Below are 26,317 nucleotides of genomic sequence, written 5' to 3' on the forward strand. Positions count from 1 at the left end.
CATGGGTATCCCATTGAGTCATACCCTCTGTCGATATAAATTTTTGTTTTTGTTTTGAGGCAGGTTCTGGCTCTGTCACCAAGGCTGGAGTGCAGTGGCACAATCTTGGCTTACTGCAACCTCCACCTCCTGGATTAAAGTGATCCTCCCATTGCTGCTTCCCAAGTAGGTGGGACCACAAGTATGTGCCACCATGTTTGATGAATTTTGCATTTTTTGACTAATTTTGTATTTTTTGTAGAGACAGGGTATCACCCTGTTACCTCAAGTTCGAGGCTTGTCTCAAACTCCTGAGCCTCTAAAAGTGCTGGGATTACAGGTATGAGACACTAAGCCCAGCCCTCCAATAGTTTAGTAAACCTTAGGAATGATTACAATTACATATTAAATTTTCTACTGAATCTCTGAACATAAGAGTATTCTTGAGAATCCTTGACAAACCCTCATTTCTGCACTACATTGACCTTGCTACTTCGATATACATTGGGTGATTGTTTATGATTATGCTTTTAAAATCATTATTAAATTTCATTGATCCGTTTTTCTATCACACAAATAACTTGCCATTTTATTTGTAGCTTTACAGTAAAATGTAGCTTCATGATAAGTCCTAATTTCATATAGCATTATAATAAAAACTTGATATCTGTTACTGTAAGGATTACAACTTTGTTCTTGGCCATTTTTGGCCTTTCTATCTCAGATTTGCTTATTAACACAACATTATGTAATTTTATAAAATCCATTTATTAAATCTAGTTTTATATATATATTTATATATATATATGTTTTAAATGCTATCTAGGATTAAAATTATGCTATCTAGAAGTAATGCCAGTTGTATTTCTTCTGTTCCAATATTAGTATATTTTATTTATTTTTCCTAATGGACTAAATCAGTATAATGTTGAATACAAATAATTATGGTAGATGTTGTTGTTTGATTCCTAATTTTGAAAGAATACTTACCACATTTCACCATGTTAATAATTTTTGTTGTATATTAAAGAACATACCTTCTATTTCTGAATAACGGAGACATTTTATAAACTATTTTTTATTTGTGTAAAATGCATTTACTTTACCTATTGAACTAATTAAAAGGCATTTAATTCTTTTTTGAGTTAAGGAAGAGGGGGAATTACACTGATAATATTCAAATGATAAATCACATTTCATTCCTTGAATTAATCATATTTATATTGATTTATTCCTTTTACATATTACTGCTGGAGTTTTACTAATATTTTGATAAGAATTTTTTTTTTCCTTTGTAGTTGTGAAAGATACTAGTTTGTGGTTTTTCCTGTAAATTTTTAAGAATTTTTTCATCAAGATAATGTTTGTATTATAAAATGTGTAAGAAAGACATTCTACTTTTTAAATTTTGCAATATTAATGTTATTTCTGTCTTAAATATCTGAAAAAAAAAAACACCTCAGCCCTGAAGACATCTTGAGCTGGAGTTTTGTTTGTGGGAAGATTTTTAAGTCATGGATTAAATTGCTTAGTAAATATAAAACTATATTTATAAATGTCTTCTCATGTCAGTTTTGCTAGCTGATTTTTAAAATAAATTTGTTTATCTTATTCAAATTTTAAAATGTATTGCCAACTTGTTATTACTATTATAGTTTCATTGCATTCTTATTATCTATAGTATTTACAATGATGTCCTTTCAATGATGCCATTAATTATTTTATATTCACTATTTTTGCTGATTCTTGCTAAGTGTCCCTCAGTATTAAAAATTATTTTCATATAACCAATGTTTTCCTAGATAATTTTCTCTTTATACCCACCTAAGCTTGTTTTTGATCAGTGCAACCAGGGTAATTTTTTTCTTGTCTTTTATTAAAACATATTTGTATCTTTATGTGTTAAATGTGTTTTTTTGTTGGCAAAATATGGGTTAGTCTTGCTTCCTTCTTTTTAATCCAATCTGCCAATCTCTGCCTTTTAATTTGATCTTTAAACATGTATATTTAATATGATTATAGACATGGTTAGGTTTAAGTACATCATCTTGCTATTTAATTCCTATATGTACTTTTTTCTACTCTTCCTTTTTCTTTCTGAGATTTTTTTTGATTTTAATAAGCTTACCATACTATTTTGTTAGATTTATAGCTCTTTGTTCCATCCTTGTAACAGTTATTTTAGGACTTACAGTAATATAAATAGTATAGTAGGATTTATAGAAATATTATTGCACTGTATCTTTAAGTGATATTTTATCAGTTCACACATAATGTAAGACCCTTAAAGTATTATATTTTCTTTTATCTTCCTCATCTTTTCTGTTATTGTTGCCATACATTTCACTTTTACATATTATAAATCTGGCAGTACAATGTTATTAATTCATTTACACATATATTTATATTTCAAACAGCTCTAAATAGGCAAAAGTCTTACATATTTAGTTGTGTAATAATCATTTCAAATGGCCTTTATTCCTTTGTGTAGATGACATTTCTATGTTATTTTGCTTTTCTGCCTGAAGAACTTGCTTAAACATTTATTGTAGTGCATGTTAGCAAGTCATTGATTTGTCTTTGTATAATTCAAAACTTTTATTTAATCGTTAAAAAAACACTTTTGGAATAGAATTCTAGGATGTTATATTTTTCTTCTCAGGACTTTGCTGATGCTGTTCCATTGTCATTTTTTTTGTGTGTTGTTCTAACAAGTAATTACCTAGCATCCTTTACTTCCTTCTGCATGTCAATTTTTCTTCTCTTGATTCTTTAAAATACTTTTCTCTGTATCACTGGTTTTTAGCAGTTATGATGTGAACCCTAGTATTTTTGTTTTCTTTGTTTTGATTCCTTGGTTGGAAATTTTGTTGTAGTTCTTGGTTTTGTGGAGTCATAGTTTTCATCAAATTTAGAATATTCATGGTCATTATTTTTTTCTTTCAAATGCATATGGTTAGCTTTAAGTTTCTACTCTTCTCTATTTTCTAGGACATGGATTACTTTAAGTGTAGGAGGGCACTTAATCTTGTCTCACCATTAAGTAATACACTGTTCATTTCCTGTTCTCTTTCTGCTTCGTTTTGAATAGGTTCTATTATTATAACTTCAAGTTTTCTTCTTCTGAATTGCCTAATCTTTTTCTGACCCCATTCAGTAAATTTATCGTCTTCGCTTATGGTAGTTTTTATTTCTATAAGTTAAATTACTCTTTTAAAATGTATTGTAAGTTCCTACTTAATTTTCTGAAAGACAGAATATCTTTTGCTAATAACTTTTGATGTGATTATAGTATTTATGCCATATCTAGTTCAGTTTTGATTTATTTAATTGATATTTCAGCATGGGTTGGATTTTTCTGTTCTTTTTCCCACATGATCAGATTTTATTGGATTGCAGAATTTTACCTTTTTGATGAATAACTGTTTTTGTATTCTTATGAGTGTTACTGAGTTTAATTATTGGATATAGCTCAGTTACTTTTAAAAAGACTGATCATTTTAGATTCTACTGTTTTGATACCTTAGTCAAGGAAGACAGCAAAGCTCTGTCTGGGACTGATTATTCTTCATTACTGAAAGAAGACCTTCCTCAATATTCTACCAATTGTCCTTTGAATCTGGAAGTTTTCCAGTCTGGCTATGAGAACAGTCACTATTCCTTTATGAATGCCATTCATTATTCTATTATTTGGGGGTTTTCTTTTTCTGGTCTCATGTATGTGTTATTTAATAATCTGCTTAATATTTGGGGGTTCTCATTGCAGATCTATGGAGTTCTCTCACAGTGTAGCTCTGTCTTACTCAGTTCTGCAAAGTCTAGCCACCCTGATTTTCATACATCTCAGCTTAGCCACCTTATTTACAACTCACTCTACATTTTTCCTGACTCCTAATTCCCCTCCTTCTTTTCCTCAGTAGCATGATTACTTACCTTTTTTTTTTTTTTTTTTCTTGAGATGGAGTTTCGCTCTTGTTCCCCAGGCTGGAGTGCAATGGCACAATCTTGGCTCACCACAACCTCCGCCTCCTGGGTTCAGGCAATTCTCCTGCCTCAGCCTCCTGACTAGCTGGGATTACAGGCATGCACCACCATGCCCAGCTAATTTTTTGTATGTTTAGTAGAGATGGGGTTTCACCATGTTGACCAGGATGGTCTCGATCTCTTGACCTCGTGATCCACCTGCCTCGGCCTCCCAAAGTGCTGGGATTACAGGCTTGAGCCACCGTGCCTGGCCTCAGCTCTCTATTCTTAACTCAAGGAGCTCTCTTTGATCTGCCTGGGCTCCACACGCTGCATTGAGGCCCGGCCTCTCTTTCCAGGGAGTGACCTTAGTTAAAATATGGATCACATTGATTTAGTTTTTTCATTTCTTAGCAATCAGTATTTTTCACTGCTGGACATCTGCAACTGGAAAATCAGTGTTTAAAATACTTTGTCTACTTTTCATTTTGTCCAGAAAGTAAATGTAATCACCATTACTCTATCTTCTCTGGAAACAGAAATCTCATCTTATAGTATTATAGTCTTTAGTCCTGTTAAATTTGTAATTGGGAATGTGGACCTTATTTACATGCCTAGAATGGGAAATCAAATTTTTATAAATTTATGAAAGAGCAATTAACTCTCTCTACTGTGCTTATTATTTGAGTCTTCTGAAACATTCTTTAGAGATTAAATTATTAAAAGGAATAAGGACTGAGAAGTAAGAGGAAATGTTTACTGCCTCTCATACCCATTGTATATAAAATTATAGATTTAACACCAAGCAAAGATAATAGAACCTTTGACACAAGGTCTGATCACAATATTTTTGTTTATTAAGAGAGACATCTTTTTGACAGTGATGTGTGTGAACATTGAGCACTGTTACCTGAAATATTTTTGCATAATTCTTTGCCAGCTCTGAAATAGTCTTTTCACATGCATAAACTAATGAATATGCAGCTGAAAACTACATACAGATCCTCCAGAGAGTTATTCATATTCTTTCTGGGTATATCTTTCTTCTCTAATATGCTATACTGTGAGCTCTAGCTGCACCTCATTTTTTATCTTAAGTTGATACCCCAATTTTTCCACTTTATCACATTTAGAGGTACATAATTTTATCTTATTTCCAAAATTAAAGTTTGCCCAAAGTTACTAAATATTCCAACGCTGAAGAAGGTTCCACATTATCAATGAAAAGATCTGTGATAACTGTCTTGTAGAGATGAATGTTGTCTGAAGTTCAAATAATAATAGAAATGTTTTTGCAAAAAAAGTTACTAGTAAGTAAAAAAGGTGGTAACAATAACCACACTATGTGGTTGCAAATATTTTTAAAGTAGAAAATAACAATTATCTGGAGAATAGAAAATATTGCTGAAAAACTGGTATATAGATGAATCGTTTGAGGCTTCAAATAATATATAAAAAAATGCCATTTATGGAGCATTTAGTAGGTACTCATCTAAGAATTATGAACAGAAGTGCACATACATACTTATTTTTGAATACACAATAATGTAGAAATTTACTACTATACTTTACCATCAAGTAATGAATGATTAAAGAAGTGAAATGAAAAGCAAGATCTGTCATTTGAAGGAATGATGAACATTTAGTTATTAGAAGGATAGAATGTAGCCCAGTGGAGTAGTCTATTGTAATTTCAAAGTTTTACATTCAAGTGAATGGTAATTAGACAAGAAGTATAAGAGAAAAAGTCAATTTGTGGGGAGAGGAAACTAAATTTTAATTTGCACATGTAAAATTTTAAGTTTCAATGATTGATGTAAATGATGGTTTCAAGCAAGATGTTGGATAAACAGGTCTGAAGAGATTAGCAAAAGAGCCAGTTCTGATCAGCTCACCACTGAAGCCATGAATTGTTATATGGAATTACTGTGGGTGGAAAAACTAGATAAAAATATTTTAGAATTTATGCAGAAGTACCAGAAAAGATTACTTGAAACTATCAGAGAGGAAAAGCAGCAAGAATAACTTCCGGAATAGTGCATTTTTAATAATTTCATTAGAATGTTAGTAAGAAATAGAATGTTCTAATTCTTAGAATGCTAATGTTTTCATATCAATTATTTTGGCATATGTGGTTAGTACTAATTTGAAAAAATCTGTGATATTAGTTACAAGGGCAGAATTTGATTCGATTAGGAAATAATGTTTTCATTGCATAGTATTTCCACTTATTTGATCAGATAATAATTACCTTTTAAACAAATTATAATATTATGGAAAACTACATCATGGGAAGTTTTGACCACGGTCTGAATATATATACTTTTTGGGGGGAGCGGGTATAGGGGAAGGAGTCTTACTCTATTGCCAGGCTGGACTGCAGTCGTGTGATCTTGGCTTGGCTCACTGCAACCTCCACCTCCTAGATTCAAGCAATTCTCCTGTCTCAGCTCCTCAAGTAGCTGGGACTACAGGCACCTGCCACCATGGCCTGCCTGATTGTTATATTTTTAATAGAGATGAAGTTTTCCTGGTTGGACAGGATGGTCTCCATCTCTTGAACTTGTGATCTGCCACCTCAGCCTCCCAAAATTCTGGGATTACAGGTGTAAGCCACTTGGCCCAGCCATGAATATTTTTACATATCTATTTTATCCTTTCCTCATGTAGCTATATCTACTTTATGAAAAACAATTATGATGTTATACATATTTTTTCTAACAGATTATCATTATTCAGTGTATATCTACTTTATTTTGTGAAACTTTAATTTTATATTGCTGAAAACATTTTATTCATGATTTTCCTATAGTGTAGGAGGTTTTGATGGTGGTTTCAAAAATTTAAGCTGAAATTTCCTCAAGATTTAGTGAATTGAACTAATAATTTTATTATTTGTGAAGGCTATATACTTGATGTTACTAACTTTTGACAATTATGTAAGACATATATTTTCATGTGCCAGTTTCTTTCCATACTATAACTCAAAGAATTCTGCATTTATCACTCAGATTCACTTATTTCCTGGGCTGGATTAAAGATGAGAAATCACTGGCCCAAACTGCATTCTTTAAATTTTCAGCAATCTGGATTTGAAAATATTTCTATTTCCTTCAAATATATTGAAAGTTAAAATTCCTGTTTAAAAAAATTCCTAGAATATCGAAAGGGTATCCATGCTGACTTTCTTTGACCTTTGCATGTATTTTGGGATGTATACAATGCTTTTTAAGGTATTATTTTTTGAGGTAATATAGAAACACATTCTGTACTTAGTAATGTATAGTTATTTCTCAATCAAGTTTTATCTATCAATAAATGGCTTTAGCTTTTTAAAATAATGGTAAGCAGTATTGCTGAAGAAGTATTTATTCTCACATATATTTATTAATTTTGTTTTTTTCTTCACAGTATCTACCATATCCAAGCCATTCAGTAGTTTTTAAATAATTCTCTTTTTATATGCATTATATTGATATACATGTGGTATAATAATGCTATGTAAGTAAAGTATTATATTAAACTGGTTTGAGGTCAGACTCAAAATTTTGGTCAGAAAGCAACAAGTTCAGGTGTAATAAAAAGTGGTCTACTAATATATGTACTATGCAATATGTTTTACAGTAGAATTGAGGCCATTGATTGTATGACATTACTTTGGTGGAGTTCATTTATTTCTGATTGTATCAATGGTGATAAAAATTGATAGCTTTAAGCTCCTCAGAGAAACCAACAAGGAAATACTATGTATGTAACATGGTGTGTTAGAAAAAGAATAGAGTAAAAAAAATGAATTACTGATATCATAGATAGTCATAATGGCAGTGATCAAATTTATGACCATAGCGTTCTGTGGTGGAGGATACCAGTTTTGTGTGGAGTGGTAAGTACAAGTTGCTGTGAACAGAAAAAATGAAAGAAAGCTGTTAATAAGGGGGCATCTGCTTCCTTAACAATTTGGCTCAGGTAGTGCTTATTTCATCCTCACTAGGGTAATAAACCATTGCTCGAATGATAAACATCTGTACGTATTTGGAGGAAGCAGGTGTGTCATCACTCAGGAATTATAGTTGGTATACCAATTAATATGGGAGGAGTGTGTAAGTAAAAACATGTAATTTTTGCATTGTTGATGATACCTTGCCAATCATCTTCTTCTGGTAATAACAGAGAAGCAAGCTAATTATTTCTTGCTTGCCAAATGTAAAGAGAATTTTTCTAACTCTTTTTTCATGTTTGGTTTTGCTTCATTTGGATAGGCCAACAGCTGGTTAGATAATGTACATTCTTACAACAGCGCCTTATGGTTCACCTTGAGATAAATGCTTTCTACAAATGTTGGAGTTTAAATGAATGCAACTGACTTCCTGTTGCTTTCATTCTCAGGGAATTGACTGTTTGTTTGTTTATTTTATTCTCCCAGCAGAGGTATAATGTAATCTTTTATATAATGGAACCTCCCTACTGTCAGAGAATACAAATAGTCACCCACTGTTTTAGGGAAACAACATCTTTCTTTTAAAAATGTATTTTAAAACTCTTTTCAATGCAATTTTATTAATAAACTGTGTGATATTCCTGAGTAAAAGTACCTAATTTTTTGATTGAGAAGAGAGGCTGGTTTCAAAATACAGAGATTGAAATCAAAATTGTTCTCTTTTCTTGGATCTTATCTTTTAAAATAGGTATATGTACAAATTATTATATAAAGTTTCAAAATATACAGCATGTTTACCCATGTGTAGTTAATAAGCTAAACTTTGATATAATTTATGAAGCAAATATATATTTTAAAAGGAGAACAAATATTTAACATTTATAACATAAAAGAGCTTAAGTAGATATTTACTTTTAACAGTAATGTTCTTAGATAAAAGGTATAAAGTTCCAAGAAAGCAGTCGAGTTTATCTGCATTACAATCAAATAGTATATTAATATTATATTAATAAATAATACATACATGTAAAATAATGTATTAATATAAATATATGTATCAGGCTTTACTTTTGCATCTTGACCTTAGCAAAGGCTTCATTTTACTGAAGTGAAACCAAGAGAATGTTAAGGGTTCTTGAATTTACAGAGATTAATATACTATAGGTTGGGACTCCCAGGGCTTCAGAGAATTCTCATGTAGTACATATCAACATGAGGAGCTAATTAGAAATCCTACACTTGTTGCCAACACAGTTTGGGTTAATGGTAGTGACCCTACAGGAAAGGTTAGTGCATGTTTTCTCCAAAGTGATTAATTATTAATGACAATTGTTAAAGTGAATACTTGGGGTTTTTGAGCCAGACACAGTGTCTATTGCATAGTCTTATTTCTTGTACGACACTTTAAAATGCAAAAACCACTATTAGATAGTGGACCATAAACTACAGGCCATGGGCGAAATTTGGCCTTCTGTAGAGTAGTTTACTCACTCCTAGTTTGTAGGAACACTGATGAGAATAATACAGATGAATTCTGAAACGGCAAAGATGATTTAGAAAATACAACGAAACTGGGGATGGAAAAATAATCCAAGCCTCAGTGCTGATAAATTTGAGAAGGATAGAAGGAGGATGCTTCCTTGTTTGAGAATGCTGACATGATCAAAAGCTCCAGAAGAACACCTCGAAAAGTGTGAGTGAGGATAAGAAGAATGACTTATGAAAGATACTATTAAAAAGTATTTGTAGATACTATTAAAAAGTATTTGTTTTTGATTTGGTGTTATAAAGAGAACAAAACCACTTATTCAGGGTAAAAGCAAATCATTATTTTGCTGTACCATCAGTTCAGGTATTGGTGGCTGGGCCAGTTGTAGATTTATCACATATGTAATTCCTGACTGCTATCACATATAAAATTCCTGACTGTTACAGGCGTATTATAAAATAAAAGGCAAGACAATTTTAATGAAGAAAGAGTTACATACGGTTGAAATTTTAAAGAAATTCATCTTCAAAAGGGAGGTAGAGGTGAACATTGAAAGATAATTCTGCTTAAAACTGCAGCTTCTAGAATAAAACTTGCTAACAATTAAACATTTCAGATAGCCTGTATCTATATTAATAGATTTTCTTATTAATAGAATATAGCAGCAAGCGGTGAAGGTGTATGGCAGTTCAAGCAAAAGGGTAGCATGGATATAAGCACAAAATGGAATTCACAGAAAGCGGAGATGGTCTTTAATACCTTTGGGGAGATAGGAGTATTGAAGCAACATTGAGTCTAACCCATTTAGGGTTCACAAGCAGATAGAAAATTAAGGAAGGGAGTGGGGAAGAGCTCCCCTTTCCTTCCACATTGACCGCCCTCCTGTGCTCAAGATCAAGGCCTCACCTGTGTTGTTTAAAGGGGAGATGTCCAGGCATGTTAGGTCACACAAATTTATGCAACTTTTGATGGGCAATCGACTGTCAGTATTTGGACTACTGTAGCTCAGGTATTACCACTATTTGAGCATTTAAAAAAGACAGATAATATTATAGTATGCACAGGAAAGGTTAGTGCATGTGTCTCACTTCTAATGTCAACTAGTGAAAACCTGGCTCACAGTTCAGTTGCTTAGTGACAAGAAAACACAGTGCCTATTCTTGGAGCTATAGTCTGGTCGGTTAGTCCCTCCAGATCCAATTCCCTAATCCTAGTTAACTCCTCCTGCATCATCATCTTTGTTCCCCATCCCACACCTATCCCCGCCCCCCTCCCACCTCCCCCAGCTTCTGAGCCCCAGGATTTCTTATTTATCCTTCTAGGGAGAGAGGAATCTGGATTTTCGTCTTTTTCACTGAAAATTTACCACGAATCAGGTAAACTTTGGCTGTAGATTCCGAGGCTCTTCTGATCCCCAAATCTTTTTTTTTTTTTTTTTTTTTTTTTTTTGGTTTGTTTCAAAGTGATGGTCTTTAGGTCCTTAAACTTGAACATTTAACAGAAATTCAAAGGGGAACTCGACTTTTTGTTGTTCACATGTTTCTATAATAACAAACTTATATTGAAGACAATGTATGTAGAAAGTCTTTGTTGATCCTTAGGTGAAAGTAAGGGGCAGGAAACAGAATACTAAGACCTGAAAAATTACGTTGGGAAACAACACATATAATATAAAATTTTTCCTCAATACATAAATTAAATAATAATGAGTTATCTGGCTTGATCCTCTTGTTAGGCACATGTTGACAAATAGTACCAATTGAACCCAAATTGAGTAATTGAGGCTGTACATTAAAATGTGTCATGAAAATGAATCCTTTATTTTGACAGATAAGAAAGAATTGTTAAACGTTTTAAAAACTAAGCAAGACTTGGTCAGTTTCTTTAAAAATTTATTAAACACAAATAAACTCAGAAAAGAAAGTGGGCTGGATTGACAGGAGAGGAAAGGTAGAACATGATATCCTACATGCCCACTGACTTAAGTTAGTTTCAGCTGGTTATCCCAGCTGCCCCAGTTTCAGCTGCCAGTTATATCACTATAATTATTTGCTTTTACCCTAAAAAAGTACTCCAGTATTAACGATAAGATTTTTCCTATCCTAACTTAAAAACTATTTAAATGGTTGACATCATATCATAGAGCAGTGGAGTTAAAAATGCAATAATAACATATTCATAAAATCTATTAAGCTATTTGATTTTCTTAACAGCATGGTGAAATCTTATGGATATGAATGCTTCCCTATTTAATTCATAGGATATGGAGTAACATAACAGTGTGTGTGTGTGTGTGTGTGTGTGTGTGTGTGTTTATGTGTGTGTGTGTGTGTTGTCCAATAATTTGTGCTTCACTTCTTGATACGGTGGTACAATAAATTAAAATCAAATCTCTGTTCTAACATTTAGTCTTCAGTGTTCCTTCTAATTGTAGTAAATATCTCTTCCATGTTCACAAGATGAAGCAATTATACCTGAAAAACAAATCCAAAAGATTTCTCCAGAGGAGCCATCCTTGACCTCTGCAAATAAATTTCAGACCTCCTTCATTTTGTGATCTCTGTACCTAATACATTATTTTATCATTAAGCTTCTGACATTGTTCTATAATTTAGTTCTTTTTCTATCTCTGCACCTCAATACATAGTAAGTTTCTTGAAATGGACTGCTTTTCTTTTCATCCCATCATTCCTGGTGCCTGACAATGGGTCTGACACACACACATTTTTGAAATAATTTCAATCAGTTTAATTGAATGTATTTGAGAATTTTCATAGCAAGTAGCCAACTAATTGGAAAATAATATGTGATTAAATCTGAATATGTCCACTTGCAAAACTTTATTGTTTCCAATGCTTTTCTAAACTGATACATTGAATTAACTATCAGAATTTGTGAACTTTTATGTTAGCCCAAGATATTACTAACTGTTGCCCAGGCTGGAGTGTAGTGATGCAATCATGGCTCACTGCTACCTCCAGCTCCCTGGTTCAAGCAGTTCCCCTGCCTCAGCCTCCCGAGTAGCTGAAATTGCAGATGCATGCCACCACATGGACTAATTTTCTTTGTATTTTTAGTAGAGACTAGGTTTCACCATTTGGCCAATCTGGTCTCTAACTCCTGACCTCAGGCAATCCACCTGCCTCGGCCTCCCAAAGTGCTGGGGTTACAGGCATGAGTCACCACGCCTGGCCATTATTAACTGTTTTTAAAAGCTTACTTCAAACATTAAAACAATTAAAATCAGTCATATTTACAAGCAATTCATTTGCAACATATCTTTTTTGTTTGAGAAAATAAGTATTTTAATGAAAATTTGTCTGATTCTAGGTACAGCATATTTGTATGGATTGACATTAAATTAATGATAAGAATACTTAATGTGAGTTCTATCCTCTTAACAAAATTTTAAGTGTACAATACAGTATTGTTCATTATAGGGATGCTGTTGTACAGCAGATTTATAGAATTTGTTCATCTTACCTAACTAAATTTACCCTGTTGAACAGCAACTCCCCATTTTCTCTTCTCAACAGCCCCTGGCATATACTATACTTTGGGTTTCCAAGAGGTGGGCTGCTTTAAATATCTCATTTTAGTGAAATAATACAGCATTTTTCCTTCTGTTACTGACTTATTTCCCTTAACATAATGTTCTATAGGTTAGTTCATCTTGTCATAGTAGGGAAGATTTCTTCCTTCTTTTTAAAGACTAGATAATATTCCATTGTATGTATATACTACATTTTCTTTATCCATACATCTGTCAGACATTTAGGTTGTTTTCATATCTTGGCTATTGTACATAACTCTGTAATGAACATGGGGGTTCAAATATCTCTTTCATATTTTGATTTCATTTCCTTTGGAATATACCCAGAATGGATCATATGGTAGTTCTCTATTTTAAATGATGGAGGAACATCCATTCTTTTTTTAATAGTAGCTGCACCATTCTTCATTCTCCTCAAAAGTGGGTTCCAATTTCTTCACATCTTTGATAACAGTGATTGTCATATATATATATATATATATGCTTCAAAAATTAATATTTTGTCTTGTTAATTATTTACAATTATAAAGACATAAATTTCCCAACCAATTTTATAATATTTTTGGTACAATTCTTAGGGAAAAATGGTTTGTAAGCTATTATCCTTCATTTTTAGTCTGAAATGATAAATTCATATCTCTTCTCCTTATACTTCTAACATTTTTTATTTATAAGGCATTTCATTTACTAAGATGTTACTTGGTTTTTTTTCTCTTTTTCATTTACACATTTCTTAGGATGCCGTTCATAGAATAGATGCTTGGTAACTTAATATTTTCTCAAAGAGCAAATGTTAATATGGATTATGGGGGATTTGTTTTTTCAACTACGTATGACTTTAAGGAGCAAAATATGGCTCAATGTTTAAACTGTATCTTTAGAAATTAGCATTGAGAAATGTTTGTTACTGTTTTAGAGAAATATTTATAATAGTTTTTCCAAAGGATAAGGAAGTTAATAAAATTTATAATTTTTTCACAAACCAAAGAAATACAACGCTTTTTGTTAACTTTTATTAATATTTCAAATTGCTATTTTATTTTTGTAATATAAGACTCAATAGAGAAATCAAACAAGCTCATAACTTTTCTGGACATGATTTTTGTGAGAATAATGAGTAAATTGTTAACATCATAAATATATAAAAATGACAAAATTTGTCAAAATATGAATCAAACCTTTAATTTACAAGCTTATGGACAAGTGGTAGCAAGATATTACATTAAATTGAGAAATATTGCAGGTTACAGACAGATATAATCTGAAATACAAACAGATACAATCTAAAAAACTTTTATAAAAATGTAAGTTTTTCCCTGCATTGAGAAAACAAAAGAAAATGGTCTACCTAATTGAATACTTAGCATATTATAAAAGTGCCAAAATGTAATACAAAATTTTTGGAGTCAAATATGTTATGTGTTAATAAATACTCTCAAGGAATCATTCATTGTATATAACATGTAGTCTGCATGTGAGTTATGTATGCAGACAAGCCTTGTGCTTTGTGTAGATTCCAAAAATACAGTATATGGTATGATTTTGTCTAAGTAAACTGGAGAAAACAAACTGAAAGAGGATAGAAATTGTTACTGTTATTAACAGACATGCTCTCTCAATTAGTATAATAGAAAGCCTTTATCTGTGTCAAGATCACATATTGTTGTTCTTAATCTTCTTATTTTCACCACAGAATTATATGGTGAAATAGGATCCACTTTTATTTACATTGTGAAGAATTCTGAATTCCATATGATGATGGCTGAGAACCATATTCTGCAGATTCAGATTGTATTCTTCATCACTTATTGCAGTAGATCTCCATTAATGGAGTGAACCAAACTGCAGTCAAACTAATAGAGGAACATAAAGCATATGTATAACAACATTTAATGGCAGGCCCAGAAATGACTGTGGGGAGGCAGTCTACTTTAATATACATTTTACTGCTACAAATAGATCTAAATGACAATTTCAATTTAAAACCAGTGTTCTTTCTGAACCTTTATGACTGTTTCAGAGGCCAGCCATTTCAAATGATTGACGATAAGTTTTCAAAATGGATTTTGCCCTGGCTTTAGTGAAAACCATGATGTCATGAGACAGCAGTGGTATTTCATTCCAAATCTTACCCTAGACACTTTTAGCTTTTCCAAAGTACATTATATAGTGTCTTAAAGAGACAGCCAGGACTCTAAGGATAGATTTTCATTTATTTTCTGGGACTATAATTCTAAATCTAAAAGAAAAAGATCAGAGAGAGAGAGAGAGAAAAAAAAATATATGTCACACAGCAAAAGCCTCAGAAGCAGTGTTCTCAAAACTTCTTGGAAGACTCATAATCTAATTGTCAGACTTTATTTGCTAGAGTTACATTAAATAGCATGTGTAGCAGTGGGGAAACTTGGGATGAGAACAGATATTTCTGCCCTATTGAGGCAAAACAAACAATGCAAAGTTGATATAAAATAATAATCAGTTTATTATGCACACAGATCATGTGGCTTAGAAACTCAGGGCAAATGACATGGCTGGACTCTACATGTTTGGGACTGAAGCTGAGAGAATTTAATTAGTTAGGGATGATGTGAACATTTGGGGACTAGAATTATCTGAATATTTTTATACTCATGTGTCTGGTAAATTTGTTCTGATATCATGAAGGCCATTCTTAGCTGGGTCTGTAACCCAGGGGTTCACAATGGTAGATCATATTTTTCCAGGAATTTACTTATTTCCTCTAGGTTACCCAGTTCTTAGCAATTAATTTATAATAGTTTCCTATAATTTTTTTTGAATTTCCAAGACACCTGTTCTAATATGTTACATTCATTTTAATTTATTTGCACCTTTCCCCATTTTATTTTAGATATTCTAGTGAGAAGTTTGTTAATTTTGTTTATTTTTTAAATTACAACTCAGTTTTATTGATATTTCTATGTTGATTTCTTTTCTTTTCTTTTTCCTGAGACGGAGTTTTGCTCTTGTTACCCAGGCTGGAGTGCAATGGCATGATCTCGGCTCACCGCAACCTCCGCCTCCTGGGTTCAGACAATTTTCCTGCCTCAGCCTCCTGAGTAGCTGGGATTACAGGCACGTGGCACGCGCCACCATGCCCAGCTGATTTTTTTTTGTATTTTTAGTAGAGACGGGATTTCACCATGTTAACTAGGATGGTCTCAATCTCTTGACCTCATGATCCACCCGCCTAGGCCTCCCAAAGTGCTGGGATTACAGGCTTGAGCCACCGCGCCCGGCCTATGTTGATTTCTTTATTTGATACTTGTTCAAATATTTTTTTCTTATGCTAACTTTTAGTTTAGTTTTTCCTTCTCTTTTCTAACTTTTTTAGAAGCAAAATGTCAAGCTTTTTATTTGAAATATTTTTTTCTTTTTAAGGTAGGCATTTATTACTAAAAACTGCACTCTTAGAACTGCTTTTGTTGTATCCTATAGATTTGGGTATGTTGTGTTTCCATTGTTATTTGTCTCAATATATGTTTATTTGTCATTTTGATGTTTTCTTTAATCCATTGGTTGTACAGAAGCATGCAGCTTAATTTTTATATATTTGATAATTTTCCAAAATTTTCCTTATTATGGACTTCTAGTTTCATATAATTTTGTTTGAAAAAAATTGCTAGATTTGATTTCAGACTTCTAAAATTTGTTAATACTAGTTTTGTGGTCTAACATAAGGTCTAACATGGAAAATTTGCATCTGTGCTAGGGGAGAATATATGTTCTGCAGTTGTTAGATGGAAAATTTTATGTGTGTCTATTCCATTTGGTCTCAAGTGCAGTTCAAATTGAATATTTTCTGTTAATTTTATGTCTGGTTGTTCTATCCATTGCTAAAAGAGTATTCAAGTTACCTAATGTTGTATTGCCATCCGTTTCTTCCTGTATATTCATTAATATTTGCTTGATATATTTAGGTGCTCTGATGTTAGGTGTGTAAATATTTATTCTTGATATGTCCTTTTGATGAAAGGACACATTTGTTATTAATTAGTGACCTTCTTAGTGTTTTGTAATAGTTTTAAATTTGAATTCTACTAAATCTGTAGAATTAAAGTCAATCTTTCTGTTTTTTGTTACTATTTGCATGGAATATTTTCTTCCATCCCATTCCTTTCAGCCTATGTGTGTCCCTAAACTAAAATGGGTCTCTGTTTTTCCATGACTCAGTATTTATTGTTTTAACATTTCAAAAAATTTCTTCTGAGTTTTCCAATTTATTGACATATAGTTGTTTGTAGAGTCCTTATGATCTGTTGTATTTCTGTAGTATCAGTTATAATGTCTATTTTTTCATTTATTTATTTGAGCCTTCTTTCTTTTTATCTTAGTTTGTCTGGTTAACATTTTATCAATCTTACCTCTTTTTAAAAAAAACTTTATTTTGTCAATCTTTTGTAATTTTGTAGTCTCTGTTTTATTTCTATTGGCTTTTATTATTTATTTGCTTATAATTTTTAATTTAGTTTGCTCTCATTTATCTGGTTCCTTGAAGTGTAATATTAGGTTGTTCCTTTGAAATTTTTCTTCTTTATTGAGGCTGGGGTTTATTGCTAAAACTTTTTCTCTGAGTAGTACCTTTGTTGTATCCCATAGATTTTGATATGCTATACTTCCATTTTAATTTGTCTCTAAAATTTTTAAATTTTCCTTTCAATGCATTCATTGATTCATTTATTGTGTAAGAGCATTTTATTTAACTTCTGTATATTTGTGTAGTTTTGGAGGGTCCTTCTGTTGTTGAGTTCTACTTTTATAACATTTTGGTTGGAAATAAAACTTAATATGCTTTGAATTTAAAAAATGTATTAAGACATATTTTGTGGCCTATCCTGGAGAATGTTCCATGTGCATTAGAGAAGAAAGTGTGTTCTGCTGCTATTGGATTAAGAGCATCTGTTCATATATATATATATATATATATATATTCACATATATATACAGAGATATATTTTATATATAAACATATATATGCATGTATGCATGTGTGTATTCGATTATATAGTTGAAGGCCAGGTAAAGAATGTATTCAATAACAGCTGATTCTGGATGTTTGGTTAAGAATTCAAAATAATCTAAGAAAAATGAGCAAATATTAGTACAAGTCAGATCATTAATTTGAAACTGTATCTGGTAAACTACTGATATGCAAGTGTGTTAAAAGTCATCAGAGAAGGGGCCAATGAATCAAGTATTTGCATGTTGGAGGGGGACTAGAGGATGTATGAGTTACTAAAAATCTAGTATAAAAAACTATGGTTATTGAGTGAGGAAAAAGGCCTCAAGTCTTAATACTGTACAAGTTTTAACACTGCCACTTAATAATTACCTGGTTTTCTGCAAATTAACGTTGTGGTACTTCTATTTCCTTCTCTGCAGTAATGCTGAGTATGATACCTGCATTCTTCACTCCTGTGAGGTTACTATGAACATCAAAAAACACCAGTGCATTCTGAAAATGGTAAGTTGTTCTATAAATATAATGTCTATATTAGTTTAAAAGATGGCCTATTAAATTACTAATTTGACCTAGACAAATTCTGGATTTGGGGATATAAAGAAGGTAAGAAAGATCACTTTGTTCTCCTCATGCTAGCTACAAGCTGTCCATTCTTTACCAACAGAAAATCTGTCAGATAAGAGATTCTAACCATGAGTGCTAGAAAAATGCATGATAGAATGGCACTGAAAGTAGTGGAGCTGTAGGCAATGGCATGATTGCATTAATTGGCAGCCTACAGGCCCCTAAAAATGTACTGCAGCACTAGGGAGGGAATTTGAATACAAAAGCTCCTGAGAACAAGTATTTTCTCTTCATTATGGTAGTAGAGTTTACACATAATGTCATCTCAAAATTAACGTTGATTTTATCATCAAGCTTCAATCCTCTGTCGCTTAAAGTACATTTATTTGATCTCTTTTGTTCTAAACCAAGTTACTTGTCTAAGCCCTAAGTAAAAGCAACATTGGTTTGTTCCTTTTATGTTTTTTTTTTTTTTCAGTAGACACTAGTCAAGTTTCAGAAATAGCACTAGATAAATTATTTAAAAATTACCACTGGAATAAAGAGCATAGGTGTCACATGGACTGTAAGTTGTCCTGACAGCCCAAGGCAATGAGCTGCAAACAATTTGTACAGGAATATTTCAGGAAGGTATCAGCTAAAGTTTCCAAGAAAAGACACAGGTCAGGGAAATCGTTCATCTGAGAACTGCAGTTGGTCACAGAAATTCAAGGCATAAATTAGATAAGGTTCCGCTGAATCAGTATCTGTTATAATAATATAAGGACTAGGGAACCAATTCTTATATTTAGAAACTTCACTGGATTTAGGTTCCTGAAAAAAAGTTACCTCAGTGAAACTTGAGTTTCCAGAAGACTTCAGCCGGGGGATAGAGACTCTAATTTCAATTCTAATAGTAACTAGGTGTTTAATCTTGAGCAAACAGAATAAAATCCTTAAGTCTTATTTTCATTTTCTATGAATAAGCGAACATGTAATGGAAAGAGTATTATCTGTCAAATGGCTTTCTTAACATAATCAGATGGAGTTATATATTCCAGACAGTCAGAACCTATTAAGTTCTAAGTGATGGTCATTACATTGGAGTTTTAAATGTTGTGGTGTATTATTTGGACCTTAATCAGGTGTTTCTTTTCTATTTAATTTTGCAAAATTGATGTGTTGTTATGTTGTTTGGTTTTATAATTGTTATAATGACCGATCCCCAGAAAGAACATGGGGTCATCCTCTTCACCAATTTCCTGGACGTCTTTTCTTCCTTTTCCTTTGCTGCTTCTGTCAGTCTCTCCTCTTTCATTCATGTTTGACTCCCACAAGAAAACATGCCAGACAGGGCTCTTCCAGGTTCAGCACTAATGTTCCCACTGAGGGAGCTGTCATTCTTTTTGTCTACAACCTATTAAACTTCATTTATTTAAGAAAATGCTTCCTGGCTCATCCCCTTAGTTCAGCAAATATATTTCCACTGCCCTTATAATTTCTGTTCCTAATTGTTAATGGGGGAAATAACCTAGGCAGTACAAACTTCAGAAGGTGCTACTTTACCTAGGAAATTTTCTATGGTCTTTAAAGAAGAGTTTGATTTCCTTTGTTCTATCTTCACTAGATAAGATAGATTTAAGAAATTACGGTTAAACACAATGGGAGTCAGTATGTTGAGATGAGTATGAGGATGTTGAGAATGTTTTCCAGTTCTTAAACAGCCCTTTTTTTTTTAATGGTTATTTACCTGAGTTCAATTCCTGGTTCCAGGCAATGTATAAGAACAAGCCTTCAAGTAGTGGTAAGCCCATTCTTGAGAAAAGTAAGCCTCTTTCAGTGGAAAGTTTGGTAGGAGACTTTCATGGGCCTGGCCAAACTTTTTTTAGAACCATGTTGCAAGATCTTTCATACTCAAGCCTCCTCCTTTTCTTCTCTCCTTCACAGATAGCCAATCTGTACCATGATTAGAAAAACCCCTCTTGTTCTGTTCTCCACCCTAACCCTCTGTCCCACTCAGAAATTGACTATCCTTAATAATCTCTTGGCATCTGCTTCTCTGCAAACCCAAGCTAACACATCATATGATACATTGCTTGGCACATAGTGTTTTAGAAATATGTTTTTAAAACCTTGTAGGAACAAATACCACAGGATAGGTAAATTCTATACAGACATTGTGTAAAATGATTATGCAGAACTTTTATTATCTTCTTTACAAATTTTTTATTGTTGTATATGCAATCTAAAAAATAATTTTCTTCATTTATTTTACGTTGCAGCGAAATTATTAGTACACTCTATTTTATTTGTGTATTTAGACTTTTTTCTTAGCAATCTCTTCAGCCATTTTTTATTTTCGCTTATGCATGCATGGCTATTTCAATAATTCTGACTTTATTTTTATTTAAAAGTCTGAGTTGAGTTAATAAATTCTGAACTTAGCCATATGGTATCTAGGTGATTTTAAACTTGGGAGTTTCACATGAAATGGACATATAAACAAGAAAAAATGGAAATGATCACTCAAGGAATTTGTGTTGAACACAAAAGGAAAACTGAACTAATGGTACTTTTCCTCCTTATGACCCAATGCTATTTGTATGTGAGTGGCAGAAGGTACTAAGGAGAAAAAGTGGAAATAAGTAAAAAAGAATGAGAAAGGAAGACAAGAACATACACACCTACAAAAAATGGAGGGTTAAGTTCTCCAAGGGATGAAGCAGCTCTTTCTTGGTTCACATATTTTGTCATCTTTTTTCTCTGTGTTTGCATGCTGTAAAACTGAAGATTTGCCATTCTCACCATGAAATTCTTGAATTATCATCTTTGATTCTGGAATTATCATTTTTTGCCAGTACTTAAAATATTTTCAATAAAATGTAAAAAGACAAGTTTCTCAATTTTTTTTTCTCACTAATAACATATTCCCCATTAGTAATTTGATAACTTCCAAAGAAGTAGTAATTTGGGGGTAGATACCCAGTAGTGGCATTGCTGGATCAAATGGTAGTTCTATTCTTAGTTCTTTGAGAAATAATCAGACTGTTTTAGATAAAGATTGTACAAACATACATTTCCATCATAGTGTATAAGCATTTTCTGTTCTGTACATCCTCACCATCATTTGTTTGAGTTTTTAAAAGCTATTCTGACTGGTGTGAAATGGTATCTCAGTGTGCTTTTAATTTGCATTTAATTGATGATTAGAAATACTGAACATTTTTTCATATGGTTTTTGGCCATGTGTATGTCTTCTTTTGAGAAATGTTCATTCATATCATTTGCTCACATTTTAATGTGATTGGTGTTTTTATTTATTTTTTCTTGTTAAGTGGTTTTATTTTCTTGCAGATTCTGGGTGTTTGTCCTTTCTCATATACATAGTTTGCAAATATTTTCTTACCTTCACCAGGTTTATTTTATTGATTTATTATTATTATTATTATTATTACTGCTATGAAGAAACTCTTTAGTTTAAATAAATCCCATTAGTCTATTTTTGCTTTTGTTGCATTTGCTGTTGAGGCCTTAGCCATAAATTTTTTGCCTAGTCCAATGTTAAGATGAATTTTGTCAGTTTTCTTCTACGGTTTTTATAGTTTCAGGTCTTACATTTAGATTTTCAATCAATATCACATTAATTTTGTATGTTGTAAGAGGTAGATGTGTAGTTTCATTCTTCTAAATATGGCTATTCAATTTTTACAGCTCCATTTGTTAAGTAGGATATTCTTTCCCCATTGTATATTTTTGTCCACTTTGTCATATCAGCTGGTTATAAATGTGTGGCTTTATTTCTTGATCCTCTTTTATATTCCATTGATTTATGTGTCTATTTTTTTTTACCATTAAATAAATATTATTTTTGTTTACTATAGACTTGCAGTGTAATTTGAAGATGAGAAAAATGCACATGCTACAATTGTTGGATAGAGTGTTCTGTAAATGTTTATTAGGTCCATTTGGTGGAGTCCAGTTTAAGTCAAGTTTCTTCGTTGATTTTCTGCCTTTGTTGATTTTCTGCCTTTATGATCTGTCTAATAATGTCAGTGAGGTGTTGAAGTCCCTCAATATACTGTCTCTTTTCATACAGCTAGTAGTATTTATTTTGTGAATCTGAGTGCTCCAATGTTGGGTACGTATGTATTTAGGATAGTTATATCTTCTAGTTGAATTGAGCCCTACATCATTTTGTAATGACCTTCTTTGTCTTTTTTTAATATTGTGGATTTAAAGCCTTTTTTATCTGAATAAGTATAACTATACCTGCTTGTTTTTGTTTATTGTTTGCATGCTATTTTTTTTCCCAACCCTTACTTTGTGTCTGTGGATATCTTGACCTGTTAGTTGGGACTTTTATAGGCAGAAAATGAATTTTGTTTATCCAATTTGCCAGTCTATATATTTTAAGTGGAGCATTTAGGAAATTGATATTCAAGGTTAATATAATATGTGGGTTTTTTTTCCTGGTCATAATGTTGTTACCTAATTACTTTGGAGTCTAAATTTCATAACTTTTCATAGAATCTGAGAGCTTTGTACTTACCTGTACTTTTATGATAGTGTGTATCATAAGGCACTTTTTAATAATGCTCAGAAGAAGGGTTTGACAAGTACTTTTACAAGCCTAACCAGAGTCAGAGTTCTAGAGCATTTTTCCCTCACTAAAACAATTCTTGTAGTATTTATATTTTTGCTGCAGTTGACTTGCCTACATAAATGCTTTATTGTTATTACTGCTATCACCATTAAAGAGAGATTGTATTTTTGGAAAACTTTCTGAATAGAACTAAGAATATCACCTTAACAGTTTTTAGGTTGTTGAAATACTCTATAAATCATTCAATGCCTATGTGCATGACAACATTACCTCTTGCATGAGAACATGTCTTGTCTCACTGAATGAGCCTTAAGGCTTTGAACTCTATTTTTAAAGGAATAAGTGAAAGTAAAAATAGAGTATTTTAAAAACAGAAGAAAATTTAAAACAAATAAAATGCAAATTGAAGTCATGTTAAAAGTTCTTTGTACTTCACATTTTTATCAAGCATTTAGTATATAGAAAATTCTGGATAAATAAATTTTAAGTTCAATAAATAAAGGATTTTTATAATGTTCTTAAAAGTATAAAGCCAAGTATAAACAATTGTTTCAGACATATAATACAAAATAGAATATATTCATAAAATCAAAAATTTTCTTCTACTTTACAGAGAAATATAAATTACATGTGGTTTAGTTTATCCTTCTTTGTGATGGACGAAGAGCAATAAATATGAATAATAGAATTCCTAACACTAAGCATGCATTGAAGAGATCTTGTGCAAAGATGATTTTAAGGTAGTCATTAAATAGTACTTTTATTTGAGAATAAATTTTTTATGATTAAAAAATTATATAATTTCAGTTCATTAAATACATTTACTAAAAATGAATATTCATACTCATTTTTAGATATAAGCAGAACTACTATACATTATGGTAATGAAAAGTGATAAATTGTACTTAATTACATAATAACCTCTAATCATATAAGTCAATGTTCTGCTCCTGTTTTCAACACTACTTGACACTAAGTCTACCATCTATTTTTCATTGATGTTTAGGGCAATTTAGGAGTAAATCATGATAAGAAACGTATAAATTATTCCATAATGAACTATCTAAAGTAGCTGTTTACACTTTAAAATTAATAAAAATATGCTTCCTTTTTCTGCATCATCACACCGTCTTATTCCCAAACACCTTCCCTGAAGTAGCTTGAGCTTGTTATGTACTTAATCAACTCAACAATAATGCTTTCATATTATATTTTCACATACATGCATGGACCTAAAACCAACATATTATCGTTTCCTGTGTTTTTTAAAATATATGTTATGTAATATGACATGTCATATTTCAACTTTTTTTACCCATGTCAATTAGTTATTAGATCAAATTATAATATATATTGTTCAAATTTATTTCACTTTTTATTTTTCTAAGATAAAATTTTGTTTTCTAGTACTTACCAGTTCAAATAAGGTGGTAATAAACTTTTTACATTAAATTTTATTTACATATATAAAATACTTTGTATATATGGAGGGAGGCTTACTATTTTATACAAATTTTGCATTTTGCTAGAAACTGCCAAAAATTGCTGTACAAACTTCTGACAGTTTGCCTGAGTTTACATCGAGTATAGACTTTCATAAAATGTCTAGTTTTCTTGTGAAAAGGCATCATGTACTTTTGATTCTCTGTTTCCACCAAATTAGATAACCTTGCCCACCTATCAGTGATATCATATCAGTAAAAGTAATGAGCAATAACAACAAAAAAAATTTTTAAATATGATGTCTGACAGAATAGTTAAAAATCCTCATAGCAACTACAAATAAAGATAATAAATTAGTTCAATCATTGTGGAGGACAGTGTGGCGATTCCTCAAGTATCTAGAAATAAAAATACCATTTGACTCAGCAACCCCGTTACTGGGTATGTACCCAAAGCATTATAAATCATTCTATTATAAATACACAGGCACAAGTATGTTTATTGTGGCACTGTTCACAATAGCAAAGACTTGAAACCAACCCAATGCCCATCAAAGATAGAGTGGCTAAAGGAAATGTGGCCCATATACACCATGGAATACTATGCAACCATAAGAAAGGACGAGTTCATGTTTCTTGCAGGAACATGGATGAAGCTAGAAACCATCATTCTCAGCAAACTGACACAGGAACAGAAAACCAAACACGATGTGTTCTCACTCAGAAGTCAATGCTGAACAATGAGAACACATGGAAACAGGGCGGGGAACATCACACACCAGGGTCTACCAGGGGATGGGAGTCAAAGAAAGGGATAGCATTAAGAGAAATACCTAATGTAGATGACAGGGTGTTGGATGCAGCAAGCTACCATGGCATGTGCATACCTATTTAATAAAACTGCACGTTCTGCACATATACCCCAGAACTTAGAAGTATAATAAAAATAAATAAATAATAAAGCAACAAGCCAAATATGTAATATTAGCTGAATACTTTTCAGCCAATGTAATTAACTGAAAATATTTTTTTATCTTTAATATACTTGCTTAACTTCAGTAAATATGACTTTAACTTTTTATACACTAAGCATCAGAGAAGACAGGAAATTTAAGCCTGGATCTCACTTAAGATACATAGTTTGTCAGAAAAGCATCTGTATAAAGTTAGGTCCTCAAAGGACTATGCATTCAGTTGAGAATAAATTTAAATTAAATTACCACTCCACTATAAAGAAAGAAGAATGATAGTTGCATATCTAGAGCCATGAGTAAGAATGCAGAGATAGGGAGACATCATATGTATGTATAATATCCTAAAATGTATACTCATATTAACACAAAAACTAGTAGTGCCTAAGTTAATCTTAATATTTTTGGAAAATCTTAGTTTGGATAAAACCTAATAAATCATCACCTAACACCCTCAAAGAAATATGAAATCACTTTAAAAAATCACAAAACCAAAAGGAAAACAAAATGCTCTAACAACATATCAAAGCTAGTATATAGCAGAACTAGAAAAGAGGATGGTAGGTATAACAATTACAAGACATAGAATGTAAAGCATCAATTAACTATTCAAAGAAATAAGAGGGGATGTTAAAATACAAGTAAAAAATATAAAACATTAACATTAAAGTTAAACTTCATTGTGTCAAATTATGTTTCTTCTATAGCCATTATAATTGAATAGAACTAGAATTTTTTTTTAAAAAAAGAATGCATCTAATAAGAGATTTGACATACCTTAAAGAGAATTAATAAACTGCAAGACAAAAGATAGAAAATGTAAACAAAAGTTAGAATTTATAAAATGTATGTAATT

This window comes from Saimiri boliviensis, chromosome 2 (genome assembly GCF_048565385.1).
Source record: "Saimiri boliviensis isolate mSaiBol1 chromosome 2, mSaiBol1.pri, whole genome shotgun sequence".
In the NCBI taxonomy this organism is placed as follows: Eukaryota; Metazoa; Chordata; class Mammalia; order Primates; family Cebidae; genus Saimiri; species Saimiri boliviensis.